The sequence below is a fragment of the Myotis brandtii genome, unplaced genomic scaffold (genome assembly GCF_000412655.1).
Source record: "Myotis brandtii unplaced genomic scaffold, ASM41265v1 scaffold8, whole genome shotgun sequence".
Lineage (NCBI taxonomy): Eukaryota > Metazoa > Chordata > Mammalia > Chiroptera > Vespertilionidae > Myotis > Myotis brandtii.
This window is the reverse complement of record NW_005371219.1, coordinates 10,979,496-10,991,046: the sequence shown is the minus strand read 5'-3', so window position 1 is coordinate 10,991,046 and position 11,551 is coordinate 10,979,496. Positions and strand designations below refer to the sequence as shown.

Genomic DNA, 11,551 nt, shown 5'->3' with positions numbered 1-11,551 from the left:
AGGGGGCGTCCGCACCTGTCCTGCCCGCATTCCGCGAGCCGAGCTGCTTTGTAGCCGGCAGGCGTCGGGGATCCTTTTTGCTGCGGAGTCGGTGATGCACATTCATGAATTAAAATTAAGGATTTGCGGAGAACGAAGGAAAACGTACTTGGATTTAGGTTGCTTTTGAAAAGGAATCCACCAAAGAAGCAGCGATGCCTTTGCAAGAGCATTAACTACTGACTGGAACACTGGATGCGGGTGCATGACGAGGATTTGTACTCCAAAAACTTTTTTTTTTTAAATTGCACGTTGGTAAATATTAAGTGCTCTCAAGCAATACCTTACAGTATGTATTTAATGTCCTCATTGCGGAAATTGCTTAAATGTAAGTAATAGTAAGTCCGCCATTTTGAATTGTTTCATGTAACAGACAAATCTTAGGTTCTTGTGTTTCCTTTAGTTCCTTTCTGTTCTTTCTCTGAATTTGTTTTCATCCATAGGTGTTTTTTTGTGTGTGTGTGTTTTTCAGGTTACTAGGTATTGTTACTGTTCACAAAACTAAATTATCCAGTGAGGGTTTTTATCCAATTGTTAATACAAGGGGAAAATAAATTATGTTCGTGTTTATTTTTATTTCTTGGTCACAAATACTGTGCAACTTACAATTACACATGCTAGTACTAGAAAATTTACAACATTGTTGGCAAAGTAGGATTGAAAGCGTTTTCGCCCTGATGAAAAAATTCTCGTGTCATTTTTGTGCCCATTTATATTTAGCTAGGTGGTAATGCAAAAACGCTTTTTTAAAATGCATCTGTTCGTAAGTCAGATGTTTAAGTTCAAGAATAATTTATAAAACATCACAATTGAATTTTATAAAAGATTTTGGGAAAACTTTAAAATCGAATTTTTGGAAGTTTATGCCAGTTACTGTAATTTTGAAAATGCAAATTTGATTGTTATAAGATTTATGCCATGTTGGGGGTTTCTTTGGCTTTGGTTTTGCGCAGATTTGGTAGAGTAGTCATAAATTAACAGAATTGTAATAATCAGTATTTCATTTAAATTAATTATTAGACTCTTGTCCATTTGGGTGGCAATTCTTGCTTCCCAAATTCTTTATCTCTGAATGTATGAAATGGAACAATCCAGTATGTCTAAATTTCCTAAAGAGCTTTAGAAATTAAACTGACACAGGCCTCTTTCTAGTACTTGGAGGTGAGGTGAAGATACTACAAAGAATAAATTGCTTCATTTGACTTTGCCATTTTACAAATAGGATCAACTAATCATTGCTTGATAATCAAATGTCAAGAATTTAAGGATCTGAATAAATTTGTAATACATATTAATTATTAGAACTATTTATAGGTATTTTTAATAGATCTGGAACCAAATGATTCAAAGATCAATTCTCATTAATCCTTGTCAAATTGTAGTGTCTTATAATATGTCTATGCCAAACTTCTTTCAGAAACAATGAAAAATTTATTGTGAAATTAATCAGCACTTAAATAATTCTGGGTTATGTGGAAGGTACTGTCAACTGTACTTCTTTGTAAGTGAAGGAGATTGAATTTTAATATGGGAATGCTTAAAGTTAGTCCAGAATGACTTATTTTAAAGTATGTTGCATATGTAAATTCTAAAAAAAAAACACCAGAATTTTAGTAATTTAGGGGATTTTAAGGGTTGTTTTTTTTTTACCCATTTATTCTGAAGAAAAGAAGATTAAACAGATCTTACCTGTCTGATATTTGATAATGTTTGGTATCTGATCATGTCATTTATTTTTTGTATTTGAAATACTGCTATCATAATTAACAAAACAAAAAAAAACACCAGAATTTTAGTAACTTTAGTGGATTTAAGGGTTTTTTTTTTTTTACCCATTTATTCTGAAGAAAAGAAGATTAAACAGATCTTACCTGTCTGATATTTGATAATGTTTGGTATCTGATCATGTCATTTATTTTTTGTATTTGAAATACTGCTATCATAATTAACAAAACATGATTAAGGGGGAAAATAAGTTATTAAATAAAACATGCATAACAGCTGTCAGGTATAGCACTGATGTCTCTTTAAAATAATTGAAATGTCTTTTATAACTTCCAAATTTGGGGACTGTAAATGATCTTTAAACATTTAATCTAGAGTTGAGTAGATTAAAAAAAGAAAGTGGACATTCAAAGATGAATCCGTTTAGAAGTAATTGAAACTGTTGAGTATAAAAGGAACATTAGAAATTTTTGTTCAGTTAAAGAATTTTTTATTTGGTAATTTTTAGAAGGATCTTATTTTCTTTTAAAATAGTATAGCCCATAAGTGCCCAAAGTTTTTATATTTAAATGCTTTAGAACCTGTACCTGATTTTCTTGCCTTCTAAAGTGACATTTTCTTTACAAATAAGTATTGTTTTCAATGAACCACAAGGTAAAGAAGAATTTTTAGCTTGCCAAGCAAAACAGTGACAATTTTTTACATTAAAAATTAAGATTTATTTATATGAACAAATCTAGGAATATATGAAATATAGAATCACATTGATTTGAGAAACTTGACCACAATATACAGACTTGGATTTATCTGACAGTGACTCTGTGATGTCGCTGACCATAGTGCTGAACCAAGACAGCCATATTGGTCACTGCTAAATCTGACTGAAAACCACACAGAAATTGTAGAGGTTCAAGTAACATCATCACTGTAAGAAATATACACATATATTTCATATATACTTTTTAATGTATTCTTTTTACCCAGCTGAATTGGATTCAATTAGAAATTGTGATAGAGAAATATCCCTGACTGTATAACATTGATTTTGAAGACTGTCAGTTTAATCAATGAGGTCGATGCTAGAGATTTTCTCTTTCTTTGAAAGCTGCTACTTGCAGAGGAAGACAAGATTTTAAAACCAGCTTAAGCAACTAATGAGTTCTTACAAAAAGCAAAATTTTAGTTGATACACACGGTAAGGTTGAGTATGAATTTGATATTTGCAATTTTTGATTCAGGTTTTAGTCGGGCACTATCCAAACCATCATCAAAATGTGTTATCAAAATTAATCAAATTAGAAATAACTCATGAAATAAATTCTACCTGGAAACTATAATAACATATGTAATTTTCTAAATAGAAATATATACTAGTACATTTTGACATTATAATTGTCTTGACTTAGTACTTTGGGGAAATTTTCTATTGTTTGAAGCAGGACAAACACCAGGCTGTCACTACTTACAATATTACTGAATTGAACACTGGTATGAAACCATTATAGAAATTACCTGCAAAAGAATGCTGTAATACATTTAATATCTCAGTAAAAAGTGCTATTTTAGAAATAGAACTTTGACATTATTTTCCTAAAAATAGAATGGGTTGATATGCAGGATCATCAAATTAAGGGTCAAAGGTGACCAACCAGGACAAAGGGCATGCAGCTCATTTTCAAGTAATCAGTTTCCAGTTTTGTCATGGCTGAACAAAAGCTTAATTATATAGAAAAAAGGACATAGTGTTGTATGACCAGTTGTAATGGTGGAAAAACATGTTTTAAATTTTCTAGATACTTTTAGTATTTCTCTTACAGATAGTGGAAATGCAAGAGCCAAGTGCTTTTATATTTTCAAACATTTCTTTTACATTTTTTCAAACTCTACAAAAACATTTCAACTAACATATTCTATACTGTATAAGTTAAAAACAGACTTTTCATAGATTAAAAATTTTAGAAAACCTGTAAATTATGCTCTATTTTTTTTTTTGCATTAACCTCTTGGTATAAACTCTGCTAATTAATGTCCTATTGTTTTTATTTAATATTATATTTATTACACCATTAGATTACAGGCAGTGACATAAAGATGAGCAGTCTTTAAAACATCTCTTGATCTTTATTACATAGAGGTGTTCAAGTTTAATTGGAATCTTTTTTTCCCCCACCATACCAAGAAATTACGTTAAAGTTTCTATCTTTAAAGTTATGGTGGGCCTTCAAAATATGTGATTAGCTTTTTAAACAGGAATTTTGCCATTATTTTGGCTCTTTAATTTAAAACCAATATTTTGTTATTTAATTTAAAGTGACCTTATCAATGATTCAGCTGTGAGCTTTATTTTATGAAACTGTTTAATACTGTGGGAAATACAAACTATTTGCCTTAATTGAACCAACTGTGCTATAGCTCAACTGTGTTACAACTTTCACATTTAAGTTAAAGAATTGTTCTTACCAATTAACTATTGTGCCATATTCAGTGCCTTTAAACAATCTAGACAATATGCCAATTGACTTAATTAATATTTATTGGTTTATTTTCTAGAATAAATTATTTTCTACTACACTTATTTGAAGAGTATTCTAGATCTGCCAATATCTTATGTGAAACCAATAAAATTTCAATTTGAAAGTGGTTGAGAAAGTTAAATTCATCTCTGTAATTTAGCAATATTAGAGATATTAGCCTCTAATTTAAGGTTACCTGTTTATATGTTATAAATAATGAAAAATAAATAATAAATAATGAAAAATAAATTATATAATATAATTTAATTCATAATTATAAAAATATAGTTTTGAAATATTTTTCTTAAGCAATATAAATTTTTCATTCTCTCAAGAAAATGTTCAAAATATTTCACCAAATGTGAAGTTTCCTGTATTAACACTCCAGTACCTATGATTTTTCAATTGTATAAAGTCCCTTGTAAATATCTTTAAAGTAGATCATTTTTAAAAAATTGTCTGTACCTGTATATATTTAAAGGTACAGTATTTCCAGTTATAGGTAAAATTACAGTAGAATGTTCATTTGAATTACACAATTTATCCTGATTGTGCTTATGCAGAATTTGAATTGTCTGTTGACTAATTCGAAAAAAGTAATTAGAGTGAAGGGTTTTAATACATAGTAAACATTTCTTTAGAGGACAGTGTAAGGGGGGTGGGGGAAAGATTAATCAAAGATCTTATATGCATATATGCATTACCTATGGACACAGACAATCGGGATGTGAAGGCCTGGGGTGGGGTGGGAACAGGGTGGGAGGGGGTAATGGGGGGAAAAAGGGAGACATCTGTAATACTCTCAACAAAGATTTAAAAAAAAATTAATTTCAATATTGAACTTCAACATTTAATATTTTATTTAACGTGTTGATGTTATATTATAGTAATCTAAATAAGTATTATGCTTTAGGTTTTGATCTGGTGTTTGTATAGGATGTTTGCTCTATGATTTTAAATAGAGTCATTTTACCCCAATTATTCTTCTAGGAAGGAAAAGTTACATTGGTGTTTACTTTTCAGATAATGTATTTACTTCAATCATAATTAAGTCATATTGTAAATAGACTATAATTGTTGTTATAAACCATAAAGTGAATGTTTTTGTGGTAAACTATAATGTATTTTATACTTACATTATTTTAGAAAATACTGATAATGAGAAACAAAAAATTTGTTTTCTATAGTATTTTTTAAATGTTGAGAAATTATAGTGATGAGAATAAGTAATGAAATAATTTTCCTTTTATATTGATAAATATTCTTGATTACTAAATCGTTTTTTGAGAATTTAAAGTAACTTGCATATTAATATTAGAGAGGAAAACTAACATGATGTAAATGGAATTGAAATAAAGTTCTGAGTAATATGTTATAGTAGTGTTTTTACTTATTACTCAATTCTGTGGACTCCACAGCTTAATTGGCAATTTTTTTAAAAAAAGGAGTGTATAATGTGTAGTAGTAACCATTTTCCTTTATATTGAATAGTTAAAATAGTGAATTAACAACAATATGTCAAGTACTTGAGAAAAATATTGTTATATATTTTAGTAGTAAGTATGAAGTCAAAGAGTGTTTGTAATAGATAGTGTTCACCAGTTAAGCAATTTTAGAACAGTAAGTACATATATTTTAAATAAAATTCTTGAAATCACATTATATGCAAATGTTTTGTATTTGTAATAGTCAAACGATTAAATACCTAGCACATTCCCTTTTCTTAAAAGATAATTTTTAAGAAAATGTTATATACAAATTCATTTATTTCATAGAAAGCTGTTCTACAGATGGTTTAGCCAGGTTCAAAAACACATTAACTACTTATTGATTCATTTAAAAAATGTGTATTAAACACCAAAGAATGCCAGGATTAAAATGATGGGCTAAATCTATACAACCCCTGCCAACATAGAGCATAGAATCCATGTGGGAGAGACAACACTTTCCTGGGCTTATTATAGTCAATTGCAGTACAGTATTAAATGGTAAAAGCAATGTACTCAGTGTGTAACAATAAGAAAAATAGATTGAAGTAGAGGTAAAATGATGAATAGGTATTATTCCAGTGAAGGGTCAGAGAAGTATATTCTAGCCTATCACAATTTTAATTAAATTTTTGTTTTTTAATATTTACTCCAAAGTATAATATTAAATAAATACAGCCATGTATAAAACTACAAACAGCTGGTTTTTTATTATTCATCCATTTAAGGAATTATTTTAATTGTTATTTCATTTCAAATAGTCACCTATAATAAGAATATGAACATTTAATATTATAAATATTCTATGTAACATTTACCTACCTCATTCTTATTATAATTGTTCAGTAAATATTGGATGGAGTATAATATTCATATTTAAACTTAATTCTTTACTAACTTTTGTTCTTGAAAAAGTTTATACCATTAACATCAGTGAAATATATCAATTAATGTCTGTGATATAATTCCATCTTTTCCTTTGAAAGGGGATATTCAAACTATAAATAACAACAACAAAAAAACACTATCATATCTAAGTTTGGACAGTGAAAAATGTGAACATCTTTATCATTCGAAATGATTGCCTTTTGTAAACCCAGAAAGCTCATAGTTAGAGCTCTTAAATAACATTATGCCATTTCATTTTTACTTTTAAAGCTACCATTTATAATTATCATCTGAATTAGTTAAAAATTTTTATCAAACTCTATTGATTGCTTTTCTACATCTTTAGAATATGTTGGTTTGAACTTTTCTGTAAATATAAGTAGAGAAAATTAAGCATGGGCCATGGGCTATTAGAATAGAAAAAACATGACCTATGGTTTTGCAGAAATTATGTGTAATATTTAGATAAAGCCCTACATAAACTTAGTGTGCAAAATAAACAATATAGCCTTAATGTGAAGGAAAGCTCTATTTTAAATGTTATAATGAATTTTGTTAATATTAGGGTCTGTCATCATCTGTCTTTTGGTTGTAAACACAGGATTTAATGTAGAGTTTCATGTCCTTTTGATCACATTCTTCCTCTATTCAAATTTTACTCAGTGGGATTGTCATCCTTTATAAGAAGAATCTTGGGTCAACATTCAGAATAACTCTGAACTTGGAAAAGCCTCCATTTGGTGGTGGTTTTTTTTTTTTAATTTTAATCCTTACCTGAGGATATGTTTATTGATTTTAGAGAAAGAGGAAAGGAGAGAAACATCGATGTGAGAGAGGAAACATCAACTGGTTGCCTCCTGTCCATGCCCTGACTGGGGATGGAACCTGCAACTTTTTGGTGCATGGGATGATGCTCCATCCAAACTGAGCCACACCTACCAGGGCAACATTTAGTTTTGAGAAGAAAATTAAATTGCAACTTAAAGAACTTACACATAATGGCTTATTTTGTGAGAGTTGATATAGTAGATATAACATGTAAAACTTAGTTAAGGGAACAAAGACAACCCTTAGTTAAGGTGAGTGGATGCATGTTCAAACAGATCTATTTTCCAAACTTTAATAACTAACCTGAGGATAAAAGTGATAATTCAGTGGCTATCAGGAGTTTCTCTTCCAATTGCTATACTCCATTACTGAGTAAAGTCTTTTTTGCAAGTTTTATTGTGTTGTGACATCTGCTAGCAGATATATTAGATATTTCAGAAAGTGTTCTTTTTTTTAAACAAAAACTGTTGCTTTTTAAAATCTGGGTTAATGCGTATTAGATACTTTAATTAAATATACTTAATGATTAAATGAATTACTACTAAAGTAATTTTTTCCCAAAGGATATTTGAATGTAACAGCGAGAGACCTAATATCAATGCTGTAGTACCACAATTAGATTCTCATGATTTATCTTCTATCTAAAGCATATCTGAAGAGAATAGACAAATAAGTTCATTAAGAAGCACAATATTGTAGGATAGCTTGATTCTTAACTGTTAATAAAAATGGGATTCTTGCCCAGTGGCTCAGTGTTTGAGCATCATGAACCAGGAGCTCTAGGTTGGATTCCCGGTCAGGGCACATGCCCGGGTTGCAGACTAGATCCACAGTAGGGGGCGTGCAGGAGGCAGTGGATCAATGATTTTCTCTCATCATTGATGTTTCTCTCTCTCCCTCTCCCTTTCTCTCTGAAATCAATAAAAATATATTTTTAAATGGGATTCTTGAATTACAATGTAATATGAAATATTTTTAAAATGTAATTGCGTTGTTGATGAAATCGGGATATTTGACATCTTAATGGTCTTGTTTAAAATGTTAATTTTAAGCCAGTGTCCTTTAATAGTAATGAAAGGCAAGTTTATGCCAATTGGTTATCTTTCTAATATTGCTAGGTGAGTCTTAAATTTGACTTCACAGAGTCAAAACGTAGGCATTTTATTGCTTTCTAATGAGCCATTAAGCTGATGAAGAGGCAATTGAATAGGCAATTAATGTAGTTCTAACTTGAGCTATCTGGTTTTAGGTTCTTCAGAAGAGGATGAGGTCATTCAACCAGTTTTCATCAGCCCCAGGTTAGTCTCTTTTTTTTCTCTTTTCTTCAAATAAATAATTTACTTAAGTTTGAAAAGATCACTAGAGGCATATAAGAAACTTGACAGCCTTCAGAAATTCACTTTGGCAAGATGGGTACCATGTCCCACTGTACTCCAGCTAACTCTGTCCTATAAACTGATATTCCCACCAGGATGCATGGATGAAATCTCCTAATTAACTCCTTTTCCTCCTGATTTTAGCAGCATTGGATTTTGTGATTTTTTTCATAACTCAGGCAAAATAGATATTTATATGCTTATGTAGCTGAATGAAGATTATTTGTAGTTCATTTTTGAAACACCCATAGGCTGAATTAATTTAAAGATAGAGAGTTGGTACTGTTTTCAAATAAGTTACCATAATATAAATAGCACATTTTTTCAGAGAATTAGGGAATTTCGCTAGTCTAGGAAATCCTCCATTTATTTTGATTTTCATGAACTTGTATCATATTTGTTCCTTATTATACTGCAATAATGAGGCATTTGAACTTTTAACACTTTAAGCCTGGACTTTTTTTGGTATATATTTTTTCATTTATTTAGGTGTACTATAAACCTAGATTTTGGGTACATAACTATTTTCTGAAAACTTAAACTATTTTTGGCTCTGATGAATTTAATATCTTGTCTCTATTGACTGATATTACTATGAAAATACATTTAAAAGCTATGATATAACAAAGTTTCTGATCATTAAATAATACAAGTAAAAAGATGTTATTCTGTTATTAGCTTATCAAATTTAAGATTGTAGGTAGCAAGAGGAAAATAGTAGGGATCAAAAAGTTTAATGAGGAAACCACTGCTAGGCATTGCCATTTGACAAACACTTTCCTTTTTTCTAGAGTGAATCCTTTGACATGGAGATGATGCTCTAATGAGTATCATGAAAAAGAAGATTCTGAAAAGTTGTTACAATATTTTAATTTACCAACTAGTTTCTGATAACTGTAGATTGTGGTTTTTCTGTGGGGGCAAACTGGAGACAGTCCAGATAACCTTTTTCTTTTCTGTTGGGAAATAATGTTAACACCAATGTGTTAAGTGACTGCAATAAAGTTTCATGTCTGTGTTTCCTTGTGATTAAAAAGGGGTTGTTTGGGAGAGGATCCACTTTCACCAAAAAGAATGGCTATTTCCAGGGATTACATTTAAGCTGAAATACTTGAACATCAACTGGTCCAGTCTCTCTTCACTTTGCAAATGAAGTAACTGAGGCCAGAGAATCTTAGTGATTAGCAAGGTCAGCAAGTGGGACCAGAACTCTGGCTTCTAGTTTCTGGCTGGATGTTCTTTCTCCACAGGTTTGCTTCCCACACAGGCATCTTTAAAACCTGATTTCTTCCCACTCCTCTCATCTTTTATTCCCCTACTGTTCTTTTCCTTCCCATGTTCCATACACCTGACCCCTTCTCCCAAATAAAGCCAAAGTGGAAATATTAAAATAAATACCTGGAAAACAGTCCACTCTCTTATTTCATTTATTTCTTTTGATGAGATTAAGTTATAATCAACTTTCACTCATTGCCTTGGAGGGGAAAGAATACATGTTTACATTCTTTAGTGTCATTTATAGACAGAATATTTACTGCAAAAATATGTTTAAATTATGAAACATACATGTTCAACTGGTGCAGGTGAAAAATACTGGCTCATTTTTCATATAAAACATGAAGCTGCCTTTGTGCTATTCTGGGCAAAATAATGGAGAGCTTATTACAAAATGATTTTTCTAACCTATTTCTGTCCTCATTAAAATCATTTAAGAAAAAAATGTTTATTTTTCCTTTTTATTGGGGGAGTTGTTTCAAGGAAACTTTCTACAAAATGGATGCTCCAAAATTAATGTCCTTTTTCTGAATTAATTTTATTTCTATAAATACTTTGCTGAAACATAGCTGGTCAAAAAGAAGGAAACATTTGCAAGTGTTTGTTTTTTGAAGTGTGAAAGCAATTTGGAAAATTTAAAGTATGTGCTAATAGTTTCCTGTATTTCCATAATTTTATTTAATTATACCTGGGGAAATGTGTTAAGATATTTAAGAAAAAATTTTTAAAGAGATTTACAACTGTGTAAAAATTCTCAAGTGGGAAAAATTGTGTTAAAAGCCAGAGAATTTTCCTTCCAGATAAGGAAATTAAATAACGGAATTTTGCTTTTTGAAAACAAAAAACATAATGCCCCCATATTCTGAAGTGCCTTTATTATAAGATCAAGGCACCCAGCGGAGTACTCTTTCATTTGATTCCGTATTGTAAGAATTTTAAGAAAGTTATTTGCTTAGTAGTTTGCTGAAACCTCAATGGGAAGGGATCGGGAACAGTTTGCCCGATGTGCAGCTTTTGAGCTGGAAACCACAATCTTCAAGGCCAGAGAGCAGGTTCCCTAAAATCGCCCCTGGCCGCCCCCTTGCCGAACGAGGGCTTTTCCTGACCCTCCAAAGGCGCAGGGCGCTGTTTTCGTGGCTGCCCTAAAGGACCGGCGCCAGGAGTCTGAAGACCTTTGCATTTTAGGCAATGCCGGGGTGGTGATGGGGGTGGGGGGGAGTAAGGGCTTAGTGGTCATTTTCTGGGGTTCTCCTGATTCCTTCCCCTTTGACTTCACTTATCTTAGATTTCCGAGACTGATATCTCACAGATAAAGGGATCACATTATAAATGATATATCTGGAAACGCAGTAAAAGTAGTAGACTGTGCCTTGCAAGGGTTGCCTTCCATAGTGGTAAAGGCAAGGGTTTCCTTTGGTTG

General features: G+C 31.1%; 1 long non-coding RNA gene across 1 annotated transcript; it reads left to right on the top strand.

The window, feature by feature from the left end:
* The first annotated feature begins 7 nt into the window (after positions 1 to 7).
* LOC106724324 lies at positions 8 to 10,264 on the top strand. The gene is made up of 3 exons (XR_001360080.1): positions 8 to 367; positions 8,730 to 8,778; positions 9,648 to 10,264. It is a non-coding gene; the product is annotated as an uncharacterized LOC106724324 (long non-coding RNA).
* Positions 10,265 to 11,551: the final 1,287 nt, after the last annotated feature.